This window comes from Ornithorhynchus anatinus, chromosome X5 (assembly GCF_004115215.2).
Source record: "Ornithorhynchus anatinus isolate Pmale09 chromosome X5, mOrnAna1.pri.v4, whole genome shotgun sequence".
In the NCBI taxonomy this organism is placed as follows: Eukaryota; Metazoa; Chordata; class Mammalia; order Monotremata; family Ornithorhynchidae; genus Ornithorhynchus; species Ornithorhynchus anatinus.
This window is the reverse complement of record NC_041753.1, coordinates 42463522-42483988: the sequence shown is the minus strand read 5'-3', so window position 1 is coordinate 42483988 and position 20467 is coordinate 42463522. Positions and strand designations below refer to the sequence as shown.

General features: G+C 41.3%; 1 protein-coding gene across 2 annotated transcripts in view; it reads left to right on the top strand.

The window, feature by feature from the left end:
• ADAMTSL1 (ADAMTS like 1) overlaps window positions 1-20467 on the top strand; it is a 320400-nt gene that overhangs the window by 94595 nt on the left and 205338 nt on the right. The window lies entirely within an intron of this gene.

Here is a 20467-nt window from a genome sequence, read left to right as displayed (position 1 = left end):
TTCTAGTTCTCTGTGTATTTGGATATGTGCTGCCTATGTATCGAAATTTGTTGTCAGCAATAAGTTCTGTATCTCTGATGAAAATCTTTGGCTGTGATAGGCTTTCCAGGATAAAACCTGGTATTCAACTTTGCTTTTCTTCAGACTTCTTTTCAGCCCATCACACTCTGCCAAGTTTTCCAAGGAATTCATAATCACTGCATATCTTTTAGTGTATGCGCTTCAGTTCCTAAGATGGGTGCTTGTAACCTGTTGAGCTGGAAACATTTCCTGATGAATTACAAACAGATCCTGACTTCCACATCCAATTTCCTCATTGCATTCTCAAGCATGGCAGCCTAGGGTAAATTGAACAGTCAGGACCATACAACCCTGTTTTATTGCACTGGGGATAGGGACAGGGTCAGACAGAGTGGCTTCAATCAATCAATGGTATTTATTGAGCAGTTACTGTGTGCAGAGCATTGTACTAAGTGCTTGAGAGAAGACAGTACAACAGAGTTGGTAGACCCTGTCCACAGTGAGCTTACAGTCTAGAGGAAAGCTTACAGTCTAGAGCTTTCAGCTTTTATTCAAACAGTCATATCTTCATGGAGTAACCTAATGGTCTTGGAGAAGTTTTCAGGGCAGCCAAATATGCTTAGCAATAGTCAAAGCCCTGCTTTGTTGACGATGCCCCTAATAAATGCCATTGATTTATGTCAAATGATTTTGCAAGGTCTGTGAAAACAGCATGCTTGTTATTTAGACCTTGGGTGTATCTATGGTACAGTTCTCTTATTTAGGAGGCAGATGATAGTGTCGGTGATTACGAGCTAATGTTTGGCACATTCACTGAGCAAAATAGACTATTGCTATTTAGCTTTCCAGCACTATGAGGTCCAATGACTTTTCCACATTTCAGCATCACTACCCACCCATGTAGTGGAATTCTGCACGAGGATCAGTCTGTCAGATCAATCTATACAGATCCTTAGATAATTTTTCTTTCTCTTTTTTGCTATCTGTCATATTGAACAGATGTGCTAAGGATGTCAGCAAAGGCAGGTGTAGGGTCATTAATTGATCATTTAAGCCTTAAGGGAATATCGGGAGGTCAAAGACTAAAGACTGTCTGATTGCAAATCTGAATATTGAGTGATGTCACTCTTCAGAGCTAAGACCTCTCCAAAAGATGCTGTATCCTGAACCTGTCTCTATGGGCTGTCTATTTTCACTCAGTGCTGTAATCTATATCGTTAGACCCTGTATCTGGCCAGTTAAGACCTAGTGGAAAGAGCATGGACCTGGGATTCCGAGGACCTGCGTTCTAATCCCAGCTCTGCCAATTGCTTGATGTGTGACCTTGGACAAGTCACTTAACCTCTCTGGGCCTCAATTACTTCATCTGTAAAATGGGGATTAAATTCTCCTCCCTTCAATTTAGACTGTGAGCCCCATGTGACAGGGACTGTGTCCAACCTGATAAACTTGAATCTCCTGCAGCACTTAGACCCGGGCTCATAGTAGGTGTTTAGCAAATACTCTTATTTACCAAATAGCATTTCATGAGCAGTGAGTGCCCTCCATCTGGGGGGATGACAGTTCCGCTTACAATACAATGTTACAGTACAATGCAATATAATTGTACAGTGTTCAATGTTACAAGTAACGTTGTAAATTCCATGATGTGATAGTTATTTCATTTTTATCAGTTTTTTCTTTGGTATTGGATGGCAAGCCTAAAGGTCACCAGGATTGGTCCTCTCGTTAGCCAGTTTGGGGTTTAATGAAGCAGGCAATTTTTAGGGCACCTCTTCTAGACCCTTCCCCCTTTGGAATAAGTAGTGCATTCCCAATCTACCCTCCCCTAACCAAACTTCCAGTGCAAGAAGGTGTCCTAGGAGGCTGACTGATCAGTAGTTAACAAGGCAACAGTGACATTCGGTGATCCTTAGCTATTTGAGCAGCTCTATTTAGGAATCCTGTTTGAGTAGTCTGAAATGATCCATTCTTCTCACACACCTTTGGCTATTAGAGGTGTGTTGGCAAGAGTATTACCTCAATCCTGGTAATTTGCCTGAATTCCAGAACTTAAGTATTAACAATTTTGTCTTGACATTTGATGCCAAGTATGATTGTGAGGTGATGTTGGAGAAATTGCTCAAGAAGCTGGAGGCACCTTCTGTGCGATGTTTTCATTTTCATACTTTGTCAGCAATCTTGTCTTTCCATTTGATGTTGAGAATGCCTTGCAGGGAATGCTGATTTTGATAAAACTGTTTGAGAAGACAGATATGCCCTCTGTGGTAGGTCCAAATCTCACAACCATATGCAAGGCTGGACATTGCCACGATTTTGAAGGCCTTCAATTTAGTATGAACCTTGAGGCCCCATTTTTGCTACACCTTGTCAGCTATCCAAAGGACATACTGGACTTCTTGATTTGCCTTTTCCTCTGCTTTAATTATTCCTGCATCAATGGGTAGTGTCCTTCCTGCTAATGGATTAATCAGTGCTATTTATTGAGCACCTACTGTAGGCAGAGCACTGTACTCAGAGCTTGGGAGCATAAAATACAACAGATTTGGTAAACATGTTCCCTACACAAAAGGAGCTTACAGTCTAGAAGGGGAGACAGACACTAACATAAATTACAGATGTGTACATAAGTGCTGGGGGACTGAGGGTAGAGTGGATAAAAGGTACAAATGCAAGTGCAAAGGTGACACAGAAGGGAAGGGGTAGATGAAACAAGGGCTTAGTCGAGAAAGGCCTCTTGAAGGAGATGTGTTTTTAAAAAGGTTTTTAATAAGGTGGGGAGGGTGATCGTCTTTCAGACAAGAAGCAAGAGGGAGTTCCAGGCCAGAGGTTGGTGGTGAAATAGATGAGATCAAGGTACAGTGAGTAGGTTTGCATTAGAGTAGCAAAGTGAGCAAAGTGCTATATCCTAAAATACAACAGCTACCTAATTATTTCCAAGTAAATACCATGCTTAAAAGGTGATTTTTTTAATTTAAAAAAAGCCCATCCTACTTTAATTGTAAAAATTTAACATTAGACACCTTTATTTTTTTGAACAGTGGACATATAGTATCCCAGATTTTTCAAAAAGCCCAACAGAGTAGCAGACAGACTAAATCTAGGGTTACTCTCTGATTCAACAGAGAGAATATTAGGTCGGCAAGGACCCAGGTCTGAGGATGCTCCAGAGGAGCCCAACTTGAGATATTTACCAGGCTTCATGGTTCAAAATTTCAAGTACAGTGATTTGCAATTGTTATCTCCTTGTCGAGGGCCTAAAAGAATCAAGCAATGGATTCAAAAGTTTCAACCTTGAAAAATCTAATAAATTTGTCCAACCGTGGCTTTTTAAATCAGTAGGCCTGTTTGATTCTGTAAAAGTTAGAGGTGGAGTGGAAGGATACTTCTGAATGGTATTTATTTTAAGCAAAGTTCTAAATTATCTTACCCATGTGACATAAGGAACACCAAGAGGAAAGCTTTGCCTGTACCTTCATTTGTCAACTCTGATGGGAAGGATGGAAAGATTAAAAAAAATGCTTCGATTTCCTCATGTTTCTAGTATTATTGCTCTCAATTTCAAGCTAATGAAAGGGAACCTAATAATTAGTACGTTTTCTTATGATTCAACCCAGTGAGGCTGGAAAATGCTTGCTTGAACATGTGCAACAACTATACCTTCCTCTTTATTGATGTGATAACTCTTCCTCAGGGGTGTTGGTGGCCCAAAGCTTCCACCTTACCTTTCTCACCACTGCCACTAGAGCAGTGTAGTAGTAGTATTTTTTAATAATTATTAAGTATTTACTGTGTGAAGAGTACTGTACTAAGTGCTGAGAACACTATTAAAAACTAATTCTAGAGATTTCTTTGATCCTGCCTGATCTGGAAACATATTAGGAGGACAGAGTGAAGGAGCTGAGCCTGAAATGATTTATTTGTAAATCAGGCAGGCTGAGGGACCGGTCAAAAACAGATCACAACTCTCCTATCTTTAAAGTCCTCCTGAAATTCCATCTCTTCCAGGAGGACTTCCCCAATTACTGTCTCTTCTTCCCAGGTTATATAAATAATGCTGGTATTTGTCAAGTGCTTATTATGTGCCAGGCACTATGCTAAGTCCTGGGGTGGATACAAGCAAATCGAGTTGGACGCAGTCCCTCTCAATCCCCAGTCTCAATCCCCATTTTATAGTTGAGGTAACTGAGGCACAGAAAAGTCACACAGCAAGGTCACCCAGCAGACAAGTGGTAAAGCTGGGACTCGAACCCATGACCTTCTGACTCCCAGGCCCATGCTTATATCCATCTAGATCTGTCTTCAGCATCACCTGAACACATTTGTACTCTCAACCTTTCATCACTTATGTACATACATACTCTATTTCTGAAACACTCATATATATATAACCCTTTTTCTTTTTTGTTATTTAATGGCATTTGTTTAGCACTTACTTTGTGCCGGGCACTGTACTAAGCACTGGGGTAGATACAAACTAATGAAGTTGGACACAGTCCATGTCCCAAGTGGAGCTCCAGTCTTAATCCCCATTTTCAGATGAAGTAACTGAGACAAAGAGAGGTTCAGGGACTTGCCCCAGGTCACACAGCAGACAAGTGGCAGAGCCAGTGTTAAACCCGGGTCCTTTTCTTTCTTCCTCCTACCTGTAAATTATTTTAGTGTCTGTCTTTCTCGAGTAGATTGCTAATTCCTGGAGTACAGGGATCATGTCTATTAAATCTATTATACTCCCACAAGGGCTTTAGTATAGTGTTTGCCCATAGGTGCTCAGTAAATAATATTGATTTATGGATTGGCCATAATTGCATGATTCCCTAATCATTTTTCGAGCTCAGTCACCTTTGAAATGGCCTAATTGTTTCCAAATTCACTACTGGTAGAGTTCTCTGGATGCTGAATTCATATACCTTTCCCAGTTTGAGGTCATCACCCCACCATTATTTGTTCCCCAGCAGCAAAGCTGAAGAAGAAGCTAATCAGTGATCAAGGGGGAAGAACTGAGGAGTGGAAATTCCTCTTCTTCTAGGACCAATGGCTGCCATCCCAAACCCTGCATTGTTTCCTCTTAGCTGGAGTGAAGTTGAGTCGTGTTAAGGAAAATCAGCTCCTTTTAATGATTACCAGAGAGCATAGATTGAGAGTGTTTTATTCCCCTTTGGTGCCAATTTGCACCTTATAGGTCTCAGGGCTTTGCCCAAAGGCACAAGGCCTCCAGCACAACTCCTAGGCCCCCAGAGCAGTCTGGGGGCTGGGCCCCAACTAGCCCCAGTACAAATTAAACAGTGACTCACTCTATGTAGATATCATCATCCTAAATATGGAAACGGGGGGTAGGCAGGGCCACTTCAGATTTTGTGGCTGGTAAGAAATTCTGTGGGTTCAGGAATTGGAATTTATCTGCATGATTGATTTAGACCATGTGCTAAATGTTTATGCATCATCCAGTTAAATTCTATGTTACATTTGAGATTGTTGGTCTTTATTTCAATCTATGTTTCATTACCACTAGGTGCATTTCATCCATATGTTAAACTTGCTTAGCAGAAAGCCAAATTTTGCCATTGGAATGTTCCATTTGATTTCGTAGATTGGTATTATAAAACATACACGCACACACACATACACACACACTCTCTCTCCCTCCCCCACCCCCCCCCCGATGTAAAAGATTGCCAGCAGTACAACTTTCAAAGACTATTATATCCCCATCTTTCGTGGCTCTAGAAATGCCAGCAAAAATCAACTGCACCTGCAAATCCCAGCCCACAGCTGCCAAAATTTGACTGCCAGGTGGTCTTAAACATATGCAAGTTTGCACTTGCAAATGAGATTCAGTTAAGAACGCGTGTGTGCGCACGCGCGCACACACACCACCACCACCACCCTCCCCCCAAGTTCTTCACCTGAATATGCTTTCAATAGTAATGTCCTTAGGAAGCTAAGGGCATTGTATAGACATTGAGGCGGGCATTAAAAGTTAGAGAAATAACATTGAAATCGAAGGAAAAACTTCTCCAATACCTCTATTATTGCAATTTAAGGCAGGAGCAGATCATCAAGGAAGTTTAATCCAGGGCTGCTGGCCAGGATGGGAGTTGGAGCAAGCGTTGCAGGAGGAAGTAGTCTTTAGTGTCTCCTACCCAGATTTCTGCCCTGCCCAGATATCCCTTGCAAATTCTATCCCTCACCATCTCCTCCTCCTACTCTTACATGTTTGTGGGAAGTACCAGTGGGCGGTGAAGGAGGAGGGCAGTGGACAGTCCATAGAAATAAACTCTCTGGAGCAGTGACAAAGTGGGACAGTGCAGTTGAAAACTTTGCCTTCCCCTAAAATCTGCTGTCACAATTTTCTGAGCCTCATGAAACATCCCTCAACCACATCTGAGGCCAAGAACGTGACTTTTGGTTCACTTATTTGTTCCTAGATTGGAAAATTCTTCTCTAAAGTTATTTCCCTGCTGTATTTTCTTTTCTGATTTTGATATTACCTGTAAATAACCTTAGAAAGTCCATGTCCTCGAGTAATGTTTGTAGAAATTTATGCAGGCAAGAAAGTTGTAGTTATATTGTTAAAATTATTACTACTACTAATTTTCATTGCTTACTGTATATTTGGCCTTTTTTGAGCAATGAGATGGGCAGGACTAGTCTGGAAAAGAAAGGGAGCCCCGGAAAATTAAATCCAGAAGAAGCACACCTTCTCCTGCTCTCTTTACCTGCTAACCATATAGCAGTTAAGTGGGATTCACAACTGGGTGTGTGTAAAAAAGTCATACTTCTGAGAGGCAGGGGTGGGTCCTTTGGCCACTAATTTTCCACATTTTGGGAGGACAGGAAGGAAGGGAAAGTGATGGAGAGCAAGAAAGGAAGCTGCAAGCCATTCCTGCTTCTACCCTTCCTTGTTTGGGACAGGAAGTCCCCTATTCCTCCCTTCCTGGTGCAGTTACCATCATCCCTCTGCTGAACTGTCTCTAATTCTCCTTTGAGATTCAGGGACTCTAGGGAAACTTTAAACTCCTTGAGGGTAGGGCTCCCATCATAAACTTCTGAAAATCCACTAAGTGCCTAGTAAAGAATGACCATGATAGGGGGTGAGTGGAGGGTGAAAAAGCTAAAGGTAGGTGAATGCCTACTGGTGCTGTGCTATCAGTGGTAAAGGATTCTGACTGAAGACCCCCTTGGTGTTTGTGGGGCTAGGGGCAGGAGGAGTATCCCATTTTTTCTGATCCATGCCCCTACAGTTTAGCTTAGGCACGGTTACTTAGGACGTAATGGGTTTTTGTATCCAAAATTCTTCCATACAGTTTGCAATGTGTTACACCTCTGCCCACTTCCTTGCTTGTACACACACTATCCCAGTGGGAATGTGACTGGTGGAAGCAAGAGAGTCAGTGGCATTTACTGAACTGTTAGCACTCTAATCAATTCCTTCATCTAAGTTCTCGGCCTTGAAGTCTTCATGACTGGACGGAAGCTTATCTGTCATACACAACAAGATAGTCCATCATCATGAGTTCAGTACTCTGTGAATGCCATTGTCAATGATCTCTTCATTCCCACAAATCCACCCAGTACCCAACCTCAAATTTGAGAGGTTCAAACCCATTAGGGGACCCAAGCCTACCCAAAGTGTCCATCCATTCCCTATGTACCACACACCTGAATTTCCTCCCATGATACCTATAAAGAGGGTTCACTTGTACCCCCCCAAAGATACCTTTCTCATCAACTCCTCTTTGGCAAGCAGGACCACCACATCACAGAAGGCCCCATTGCATGAGACGCCATCAAATTCAGAGCAAATCCATGATGTTGTCCCTCTGCCCTCTCAGCAAATTCCCAAGTCTCAAAAAAAGGCCCTGTTTTGAAGTATGTGCAAGTTATATGTAAATTTGGGATTGCCTGATTAGTTGAGAAGCAATCTGGTAGCCTTATCCACCAGGGAACTGACCATAAAAATATTCTGTTGCTCTGCTGAGGAGGGCAACTCTAAGTGTATGTGAATTCCTTCTTCCAATATGTATTTAGTTTGTATCTGTAATGCTGCACAGACTTTTTTCCAAGATTCTGCAAACAAGCAACATCTGCTTATACATGCAATTCCTATGACCCCTCCTTCAATCACCACCCTCAATATGCACTTACTTTTTTACCTGTATATAATGTCAGTATGTTATTCACATATAAATTAAGGTATTTTGTATTCAGCTTGTGGAAGTCAAATAGTTCTGTCCATCATTTGTCTTGGCTGCATCAATGCTGCCTATCTTAGATTGACCACTCCTAAGAAGGCAAGGAATGTAACTTCATAATGCATCTAGCACTGCAATGCTTTCAGAGGGTCAGTTAATAAATTCTTTTTGATTATAATGATGCTTGAGTGCCTTATGCAAAATCTAACCAGAAATGACAAATGGAGACATGCCCTGAGAGATCTGTACCCATTAAGAACAGATTCTAATGAAAATTGCACCCCTATGCAAATGATTACACTATGAGGACTGAAAAATATCATTATAAAAGTTTTTTTTTCCTTTTCCGCAATCTCAGACCCATATTTTCCTTAAAGGTTGCTTTCTTCAGGCAAGAACTACTCCACATTTTTATTAGTCCTTTTGGGTCACTTGACTCTTTTCTTTGCTCCTCTTTCCCTTTTGCTTCCTTAATCTATATGTGTTTCTCTATCTCCATTTGGCTTTGCCCTTTCCATTCACTAAGTACTGTTTGGGAATATTTTCTTTGAGAATATTTTCTTCCTTTTTCCCCTTCCACCTTCCCCAAATAAGGTCAAAAATTAGTAAATACATTTTTAGTTCAGTATATCATATAATAGATCCTAGTAGATTGTTCTGTCTACATTTTTGATGGCATGCTGTCATATATAGTGTTAAATTGGTGCTACAGCTTTTATGGAAATAGAAGTAATTGCAGCTGCCATGAAATGTTTTGAAAAGACTGGGATGGGAACCTTCCTTCCTTCCTTCCTTCCTTCCTTCCTTCCTTCCTTCCTTCCTTCCTTCCTTCCTTCCTTCCTTCCTTCCTTCCTTCCTTCCTTCCTTCCTTCCTTCCTTCCTTCCTTCCTTCCGTTCAGGGTAATAAGGCAATATTTTCTTTAGGGGATTATTTTCACAAACTATGTTTCAAAATCCCACACTGAAACAACAAAATGTGGTATGAACCCAGAAGGCAGAATATCTACACTGGCTGCTATATTGTAATAGCATTCACCATTGGCTCTGGACTAGCTCTGTGTTGTGTATTTATCTTGTGAAAGGTGAACCTGATGAAAGAAAGTCAAACTACTTTGTGACTAATCCAGGTAGACAAATAATGGAAAGAGTTTACTGCCTTTCCCTTTCAAAAAGGTTCCCGGTACAAGATTAATTTTCCCTCTTCAACCAAAGGATCGGCAGTTTCTTGCAGAATTCCTAGGATGTTCTTCTGGAACTGCATTAAGTCTCAGATTTTCAGGCCGGGAGAAATCTGATTTAGAGGAATATTAGACTAGAATCAGCTTCCCACTTGCATTTGAGTCCCAGATCAGTCTTCTGAGTTCACCCAGTATTTGGAGAGGAGTGGGTGAGATGGGGCTTGGAAAGAAACTAGTGTTCCCCAATCACTGACTGCTCTACTGTTGGTTTAATGGAAAAAGCACTACTCTGGGAATCAGGTCTAGAAACACCTGGGTTCTACCTAGATCTGGCTAATGTGGGTCATGATTGTGCATGCACTTTGCAATATAATGTCCCCTTGTCTGCCTACTTGCTTGCTGAAATCCCTGCCCTAATGAGAACATGACTGGCAAGAACCAGGGCGTGTGAATGGTGTTACACAAGCCACTAGCACTATAATCAATTCCTCTGCAAATGTTTTCAGTCCCAAAGCCTTAGGGCTGAGGCATCCAGCATTCCTGTGGGAGATTCTTCATCATCATTATCATCATGAACAGCAATCTTTAGATGCTACTCAGATCTCCCTTTCTCTATAAACCTTCTGTCTGTACAGAATTCTATCCCCATCATTCTTTATCCCCACTCTACCTTTAACTTGGGCACAGTGCCAAAAAGTGGAGACATGAATATCTAAAGTAGTTGAGATTAAGCATAGTTCACATAATTCAGATAGCCATACTTAACTGGGTTTGTCTTTCTCTGACAAGCCTACTCACATTTTCATATCTATCCTAATGTATTTTCAATGATCTTAATTTGATTGAGCTCTCAAAATAAGTCACTTCGGGTAACCCATGTTTGAATAATAATCTTTTCATTGTTAGCTACTTGACTACATGTCTCTATATATCTGCACAAACAAATCACAAGTTCTTTTTATGAATCAATTCGAGATTCATTTGTCTTGTCTCTCCCTGTAGATTGTGTACAGAGCATACACAATAAATGTTGATGGTAATGTAAAACGTTTAAGGGATTCTGGGTTTAGATAATCTTAGAATGCAGCAAATAGTTAATACTTGGGTCACTGAACATTTCAATCCATCATATTTATTGAGCACTGACTGTGTGCAAAGCACTGTACTAAGCTTATGGGAGAGTACAATATAATGGAGTTATTAGGCATGTTCCCTGCCCATAAGGATCTTAGAGTCTAGAAGGGTAGACAGACATTAACATAAATAAATTATGTTTATATACATGAATGCTGTGGGACTGAGGGTGGAGTGAATAAAAGGTGCAAATTGAAGTGCAAGGTTGATGTAGAAGGGAGTGGGAGAAAATGAATTAAGGGCTTAGTCAGGGAAGGCCTCTTAGAGGATATGTGCATTTAATAAGGCTTTGAAGGAGGGGAAAGTAGTGGTCTATCAGATGTGAATGGGGAGGGAGTTCCAGGCCAGAGGCAAGTTGTGGGTGAGAGGTTGGTGGCAAGATAGACAAGATCAAGGTACAGTGAGTAGGTGTACAGGCTTGGTTGCAGTAAGAAATCAGAGAGGTAATGTAGGAGGGAGCAAGTTGATTGAGTGCTTTTAAGCAAGAGTTTCTGTTTGATGTGGAAGCAGATGGTCAACCACTGGAAGTTCTTGAGGAGTGGGGAAACATGAACCTAACACTTGTGTAGAAAATTGATCAAGGCAGGAGAGTGAAGTGTAGACTGGAGTAGAGAGAGATAGGAGGCAAGGAGGTAAGGAGACTGATGCAGTAGTCTAGGTGGGATAGGATAAGTGCTTGGATCAATGTGGTAGCCGTTTGGATGGAGTGGGGAGAGCAGATTTTAGCAATGTTGTAAAGGCTGAACCAACAGGATTTGGTGACAGATTGAATATGTGGGTTGAATGAAAGAGATGAGTCGAGGATAATGTCAAGTTAACAGGCTTGTGAGGATTTTGGTGCTGTTTACAGGGATGGGAAAGTCAGGGGAAGAGCAAAGTTTGGGTGGGAAGATGAGTTCTCTTTTGGACATGTTAAGTTTGAGGTGTTGGCGGGACATCCAAGTAGAGATGTCCTGAAGGTAGCGGGAAATGTGAGCCTGCAGAATAAGAGAAAGGTCATGGCTAAAGATGTTGATTTGGGAATCATCCACATAGAGATGGTAGTTGAAGCCATGGGAGCGAACGAGTTCTCCAAGGCAGTGGGTGTAAATGGAGAATAGAGAGGATCCAGAACTGAGCCGTGAGAGACTCCCAGAGTTAGGGAGTGGGAAGCAGAGGAGGAGCCTGGGAAAGAGACTGAGAATGAATGGTCAGAAAGATAGGAGGAGAACTAAGAGAAGACTGTCCGTGGAGCCAAGGTTGGATTTCGTTTCCATGACAAGGGGGTGGTTCAAAGTGTTGAAAGAAGCTGAGAGATCAAGGGGGATTAGAATGGAGTAGAGGCCATTTGATTTGGCAAGAAGCAGCGTGGCTCAGTGGAAAGAGCCCGGGCTTGGGAGTCAGAAGTCATGGGTTTGAATCCCGGCTCTGCCACTTGTCAGCTGTGTGACTGTGGACAAGTCACTTCACTTTTCTGGGCCTCAGTTCCCTCATCTGTAAAATGGGGATGAAGACTGTGAGCCTCACGTGGGACAACCTGATTACCCTGTATCTACCCCAGTGCTTAGAACAGTGCTCTGCACATAGTAAGCGCTTAAAAAATACCAACATTATTATTAAGAAGGAGATCATTGGTGACCTTTGAAAGGTTAGTTTCAGTTGAGTGAGAGAGTTGGAAGCTGGATTGGAGGGGGTCAAAGAGAGAATTGGAGGAGACGAAGTGGAGGCAGCAGGTGTATCAGTGAGTTTAGTAGCTTTGAAGGCTGCATTCCCCATGCCAGAACTCTTAGATTGCTCACAACAAATTTACTGTATGTGTCTTCAAAAAAAAAAGTGCTTTCTCGCATTTCAGTGTGAAAATGGGAAGGAGGGGAGCCGGGGGACAGCAACTTTTTTACATGTACAGATGGTCATTTTCCACATAGTCCCTGTTTTAGAAACCCTTTTTTTAAGCTCCCTTTTCTAAACATTTAATCAAGGTCAAACACACTCTATTACTGAAATGCAGTTATAATTTATATCTAAACTGAAGTTCTAATCCTATTTAAGAGTTTTTCTCCACTGCTGGACTGTAAACTTCTTAAAGGCAGGTCTTGTGCCTACCAACTCTATTGTACTGTCCTTTCAGAAGCACTTAGTACAGTGCTCTGCACAGATTAGTGCTGAGTAAATGCCCTTGATTGATTGGTAATGAAAAATTCTATCTTGCAAAATGCCCACTTTTGTCATTCTCTTCTAAGAATGCAAGGATGAAAGTGTGAGTGTGTGCACATTTTTAAGAGATTGATAGATATACAAGCACTTGACAACAGAAATTAGGAAAAGCTTTGGCCCAGACCTGAGGACAGTTCATTCATTCATTCATTCAATAGTATTTATTGAGCACTTACTATGTGCAGAGCACTGTACTAAGCGCTTGGAATGAACAAGTCGGCAACAGATAGAGACAGTCCCTGCCGTTTGATGGGCTTACAGTCTAATCGGGGGAGACGGACAGATGAGAATTAGTAAACAGTAGGCATATTTTCTAACAGAGCACTACTTATGTATTTCAAACCTGATTTATCATCCTTGCTACTTCAATCTTGGACATCTCTGGAGTTGAAGATACTAATTTTGCTTCATTGTGAAAAACTGTTTAGGGCAATTCTGTGTCATGAACAAATGGAAATGAGAGTAAAATAACTCAGTTTTTCAAATCCATCCAGTATGTTGCATTTTACCTTGACTTGTCAAAGAGACTAGACAAAAAGGTCCAGTAACGCATTCTTGGATCAGTTGACACATGTTGTGACCCGAGCCAGGATAAGTGGTATCACTGTTGAACAATCCATGTGATCCACCAGCGCACATTTTGGGACTTGTCCACAGCACCTCTCCATTCCTCTAAAACGTTATACATACTCTTTCCCTTTCCCTCTCCCTCTCTCCCTTTCCCTCAGTCAGTCAGTCAAGCATGTTGATTGAGTGTCTACCATGTACACAGCCCGGTACTAAGCACTTGGGAGACTACAATAGAATTGGTAGACCAGTCCCTGCAAAAGTACTACAGGAGATTGTGAATACTTAAGTACTGAAGTGGCACGGAAGTGTTAAGTGGGAGATGGAGGGATATAAGCAGGAGGAATTAGAAATTAATCAAGAAAAGCATCCTGGAAAAGATGCGATTTCAGAATGGCGTTGAAAATAGGGAGAACTGTGGTCTGCTGAATTTGAAGGGTGGAGGAAGTACCGAGGATGGGGTGGATGTGAGCAAGAGAGACAAGAACAAAATAGGAAAAGATTGCAGAGGAGACAGGCCTGGTGAAGTAGATTTGGTAGTCATCTGGATAGGAATGGTTTAAGCCATGAGAGCAGATGAGTTCCCCAAGGGAGAGAGTGTAAAGTGAGAAGAGAACCCAGCACAGAACCACAAAGGACATGCACAGTTAGGGGGTGGGAGGCAGAGGATATTGAAGTCCCCAAGGATCAGTATAGGGGAGGAGAAGGAGAGAAGGAATCAGCAAGCACTTAGTACAGTGCTTTGCACACAGTAAGCGCTCAATAAATACGATTGAATGAAACAGTCAATCGTATTTATTGAGGGCTTACTGTGAGCAGAGTATTGAGAGATAATAAAGGTGTCAAAATTGCTCAGAAAATTGGACGTGGGTCCAAGGGAGCAGTATATGACTGCAACTAGTTAGTGTAGTGGATGCTGGAGGTAGATGATGTGGACATCAAAGGAAGAGAAGGTGTAAGGGGAGAGAGTGGCTTGCTCCTTGTCCCTCAGTGCCACTTTTGCATCATCCCACCCTTTCCATTCCATACCTTCCCTCCCCACCTCTTTCTCTTTCCTTTTCCTCTCTCTCTTCTTTTCCCTCTTCTTCCCACCAATCCTCTCTTGCACCTACTTTCTCTGACCTGAAAGTATACTTCTTAAAGTCACCCTTTACCCCAACACACACACACACACACACACGCTTCTCTCTCTCTCACTTTAGTTATATGTCCTACTATCAGAGGCACTGAAGCTTCATGAATGGTGTCTTTGACAGCACTGGCTACAAATTTCTTTGGTTGGTGCATGGAAGAATGTAAAGAAACTGAGGTATTGAGTCTAGAGCAAGAAGAAGCCCAGAGGAGTGGAGTAGGAATAAGTTTGAGCTGATAATCCTGAGAGTTAGCATTTGTAAGAATGCCTGCTGGGAGAATCCAACCCTAAAAATTAAAATTTAGAATTATCTCTTGGTTTCTTTTTCTTTTCTGCAGTGATTTTTTTGTGAGGTAGGAATGTAAAAGATTAACATTTAGATCACTATCACTTTCCCTTTGACAGTGACATTCTCTGTTGGGTTACATGGTGCAAAAACAAGATAAAATTAGATGACTGGCAATTTATTTCTCTTATTCCTTTCCTCAGTTCTTCTATGCCAGCTGCTGCTGTTGATATTTTCTTCTCTTTTCCAGGTAACAACAGAATTTGTTTGACAGCCAAATTCAAAGTATATAAGCATTTCAAACCAGTCATATATATCAGGGATTTCATTCTCCCTTTTCAGGGATCCTTTTGGACTCTTCTGGAAAAAAAAATTTCAGTAACAGTCCACAACTGGTACCTTCCTTAACTCTGTGTATCAACCCAAAGCTAAGCAGTGAATGAAATGATACATTTGATGCCTCTAAAAGTCATTCATCTTGATTGGTGTGTTTTTTCAATGAGTTGTAACTATACCATTAAGCACTACTTCACAGCCTTCCAGTTAGAATTTGGCTCTACTCCTTTAGGTAAACCTCTGTAGTCTTTGCCTGACTAGAGAAGGGGAAGGAGGATCTGTTGGCTTCTTCCTTTTTTTTTTCCTTTTAGATAATTATTGAATCTCTTTACTATTTGTTATCACCTCTTAAGTATAGTTTTAGCTCACCATTCTATTTTAGCTACACTAAACATACCTCATGCCTAGGTGGTGCAAAGCATGCCATCTAATCTTGTTCTCTTGCTTTGTAAGGTAAACATGTCTTTCCAATGCTACCCACACTACCTTGTTTTTGTGGAGCATTCAAAGTCATGCTTTCAAAATATAGCTCACATTATGCTGTGTTAAAGTGCATTAATCCATGGACAGGAATTGGGTGGGTCAGAGATCTGGGATCTGGCCCCTCATAGCTGCTGCAGAAGGTGGGAAGCAGGTGGGAACAACAGAAATGAAAGGAGGAGACCAGGAGCAACAGTTACTTTATGTAGGTCAGCAACAAAGATGACGACTTCTGCTGATGGGTGCTCTAGAGGAGCTGGGAAAACCCTTGGAGTAGGCTACCTTCATTCCTTTTTACATGTGAGAATGATGGGGTGTTTTTCCTTACTACATAGATTTAAAATACTCTGGCTGTTCAACTGACTCTATTCTGGGACTGCCATGTGATGTTCAGTCTGACTTGCAGGTCACTAATCTCACTAATGAAATGTTATTTCTGTGGTAGATCTACATCTCAAAGCCATATAGGATGTTGTACGCCAGTATAGCTTTACAAACTTTCAATTCAGTAGGAAGCTTGTTTCCCTATTGTTACCAACTCTAGACAGAATTTAGTGAGAGTATTAGGTTCTCTATGGCAAATGAAGATCCTGTGGAGATAATAAAGGGCATAACTAAATAGATAGAAAAGAGAGCAAAGGAAATAGAAGACGATGTTGAACAAGATGAAGGAGAGCAGGTATGGTACCCCCATTTTACAGATGAGATAACTGAGGTAGAGAAGTGAAGTGACTTGCTGAAGTCCACATAGCAGGCAAGTAGAAGAGGGGGGATTAGAACCCAGATCCTCTGATTCCCAGGCTGATGCTCTTTTTACTAGCCATTGCTACTCCTCACTCATAGTCACTCCTAAAACCAAGGCGCTTCTTCTGAGCACATTTTCAAGAACCATGATGAAGGTGAGAAGAGCTCTTTGGGAGGTGATTGTTGCATGTCCTTTCCTCATCCCTTTGACTTAATAATAATTGTGGTATTTGTTAAGCATTTACTATATGCCAGACATTGTACTAAGCGCTGGGGTAGAGACAAGGTTGTCAGGTTGGACACAGTCCCTGTCCCACACGGGACTCACAGTCTTAACCCCCATTTTACAGATGAGGTAATGGAGGAACAGAGAAGTAAAGACACACAGCAGACATGGGTGGAGCCGAGATTAGGACCCATGACCTTCTGACTTCCAGGCCCATGCTCTATCCACTATTCCATGCTGCTTCATACTGCTTCTTCCTCTTTCAACCCTCTTCCTGACACATAGATACATTTAGCATACATCCCCTCATTCTTCTGTAGTACATACTCCAGATAACACACCTTGTTATTTAATGAACTTTTTTTTGAGTGATAGCACAGTCTCTGGTGTTTTGAACAAGGAAATGCAAATTGCTGCATGTTATTTCTCAGAGTCACAGCTTGGTTTGTCTGACTGGTGTCAGAATGACTGCTTTGTCATGTCTCAGAGTATGGACACATTCCAGTAGGATCTGCATTTGTGCCAGGGTAGAAGACCAGCTGTTATTCCTTATTTCAACAAAAGAGTCTTGTGTTTGAGTAGAAACTATGTACTGTATGCCCAGCATCAGAAAGGAGTCTGAGTGGTGATGTCATAGTATAGCATGATGTCACCACAGTTCACAAAGAATTACAGTTAATGCCATATGAAGTGAGGCCAAATTCATCACTCTCCCTCTTGGGCACTTCACAGATTGGGAGACAGAAACAAGGCCAGGGGTCAGACTTTTGTATAATTTTGTTTCGCATTCACCAGACACCCTAATTTTTGAAGTGGCAGGAGGGAGAAGGCAGTCTGTTGAAGCAAAGTTTCCTGACCATCTGGTGAGAATAGGTATGTGTGTGTTTGTGCATGCGTGCACATGCACATTCACATCTCCATTATATTAAATACATACCGTTTCTGCTGGGAGTGTTCCATTGAAAAAAATGAGAAATCCCCTTCTTCAAACCAGGATTTGAAAGTGATTAGGTGAGGCAAGAATAAAGAGATTGGGCTACAGGCATATGAGAATTTTAACAATCATTAGTTTACCATAACTTCCTGTTATTGATACTCAGATTCTGATGGATTAATCATTTACTAGGAAACTGGAATGTTAACAATCTTGTCATAGCCTTCCTGACACTGCCCCAAACCTCCCACTTGTTTTTGTGAGCATCTGGAGAAAGGGCTAGTAAATTGTTCTCAATTGGCAGGTTAGATAGAAGTACCTAAGGTATTTTTTTTTTTTTAAAAAAAAGGGGGGAGGTCCCTTAGGTAAAACCAATCCCATGAAACCAAGTATCCCCTACTGTAAAAGACCAACATGAGTGGGAGGAATGAACTAAACCCCCAAATTAAAAGTGCCAAAGTAGACCCCAAAGCTATTTTTTTATTTCATAACAGAAACTTTCTCTTCCTGTGCCCATTAGCCTGCAGGGTATATTTCTCATTTAGGTGGTTACCATTGTTATAGATGGGAGATGCTTTCAGAGTTCTTTGAAACCAGAGAGCAAGCTCTTGATTCCAGACTTGCGCCTTTGCCCATGGACTACGTCCAAGGTGAGCCTGGTTTCATTAGTGGTGAATTCAAGAGAAGGTTCTTTTGAAGACTTTTGCTCTGGGAAAGGGGGAAGTATTTTCCAATTTGCCAATTTTCACCATCTCTTAGGCTGTGAATCCCATGCGGGACAGGAACTGTGTCCAATCTGATTAGTTTTGTATCTACCCCAGAGCATGGCATAGTCTTGACCCATAGTAAGCATTTAATAAATATTATCAGTACTATTATTATCAATTCTAGGGTTTTTCAATGTACCTGTCAGTCTTTACATATACATAGAGGAGCAACATGGCCAAATGGAAAGAGCACAGGCCTGGGAATCATAGGACCAGGGTTCTAATCCAGGTTCTACCAGTTTTCTGCTCTGAAATCTTGGGCAAATCAGTTAACTTCTCTGTGCCTCAGTTTCCTGATCAGTCTGACTTGATAAACTTGTATCTACCCCAGTGCTTAGAACAGTGCTTGATTCAGAGAAAGCACTAAGCAATTACCATATAAATAATAACAATACAATAACAATATCTTATTTTCTCATGAGCTGAAATGGACTAAAGGTGGACAGGATCTAAAATGATATGGCAGAGCAAAGAACAGTTAGGAAGTTTGGCACTGCAGACAGTAATCAGAAATAGGATAACTGAAGGTTCAGAAAGATGGTAACCCCAAGAGGAAGAAATGAACCCATCCAAGGCCCTGTAGGTGAAAAATACAGTAGTGCAGCAAGGGACAGAATGTATGTGCACACACTGTAGAAAGGATTGTCAATGCTATGTTGATTTTATCTGCCATACTCATGATAATAAATCTCATCAGTAGCATCATCTTCCAACACCCTGCATGTATGCACTCTGTCTTTGTGTATGTGTGTGTGTGTATATATTCATCTTTCTATTTTTTATGAGCCATGACTGCCATTAAATCTAATTTTCCTATGGCTTAAAAGTCAGGAATTGCATATTAAATTGGATTTTTACCCTTGTAGCATTCATATTGAAAGGTATAGCTGCACAACAAAGTGTTAACCATTTGAAAAACAAAACTAAGCAAGTTCCACATATATAAAGACACATCTGCTTATCCAAGGCAACTTCAAAACCACAGTATCCCAAATGTTCACTTTCTCTGCTTCTTGCCTTTGCTTCTGACCTTAGGAAAGCTCTTGGGCATGTTCTGTCTTCTAAGCCCTGGAGTAGATACAAGTTAATCAGGTAGGACACAGTCCCTGTCCCACATGAGGCTCACAGTCTAAGTAGGAGAAAGAAATATTGAATCATCTACTGTCAAATGAAAGTTCTGGATATGTATAATTGCCATACACCACATAGTGAAGTGCCTTGGGATCATCCTTGACTGCTCACTATATTTTCACTGTCAAATTCAATCTATTGCCAGTTCTAACTCTATGACATTTCTTGGATCTGCCTCTCCCCACCAGACAGCTACCAGCCTATTCCAACTCTGATTGTATCGTGGTAAGACTATTGCATCAGTCTCCTCACTAATTTCCCTGCCTTCAGCCTCTTCCCCACTTGAAACTGTACTGCACAGATCATCATCTTGGAGCAATACTCATCACAGATCGCTACACTTTTCATTTCCCTCTGCATCAGTAAAAAATTAGTCAGTTTCAAGGCTCTTCACCTTCTCTCCCTATCTTACATATCTGCTCACTTCACCCTGCTACCTCCCCATCTCTCTCTCTCTCTCTTCATTCCCCACAAACTCACCTTGTAGGTCTACCTCTCTCATGACTCTCCAGCCTTGGAACTCCCTTCTTCAAATCTGATAAACCACAACTCTCCCCATGTTCAAAACCCTCCTAAAATCCCAACTCCTCCAACAATACCTAATTAAATCTCAATATCTAGGACATACAAGTATTTATTCCCATATTCAGCACTTGCCTATATGTTTATTCAAATGGAAATATAATTATTCATCCTGATTTTTCTACTGGTAAATATTTTTAAGTGTTTCTTCCCTATTACCATTTAAACTCCTCCTGGACTCTTCTTTCTGATGTACTTTCCCAAGCACTTAGACTAATGCATCATACCCAGAGGGCACTCAATAAATTCTGTTACAATTACTACTGGGTCCAATGATCCCTCTTCTGTGGGTGAGCAGCCCATAGTTTTTGTATATCAAATCTGCTTTAAGGTATTTAGTGCTGGCCTGGGGGGTGGTAAAGCTTGAATCAGATTTGTAGAATTAGTCTCACCACATACTTGTTTCTCTGGGTTGAAGAAGGAGAGTTTTGAAATCTTCATATTAGTGTTTATAGGTGGGGACAGATTTGCACATAGTCTGGTACACCTATGATCTGGGATTGGTTATTTCATCACTGTGGACACCCTGTCTCAAATATTTTATAGATAACATCTCTCATC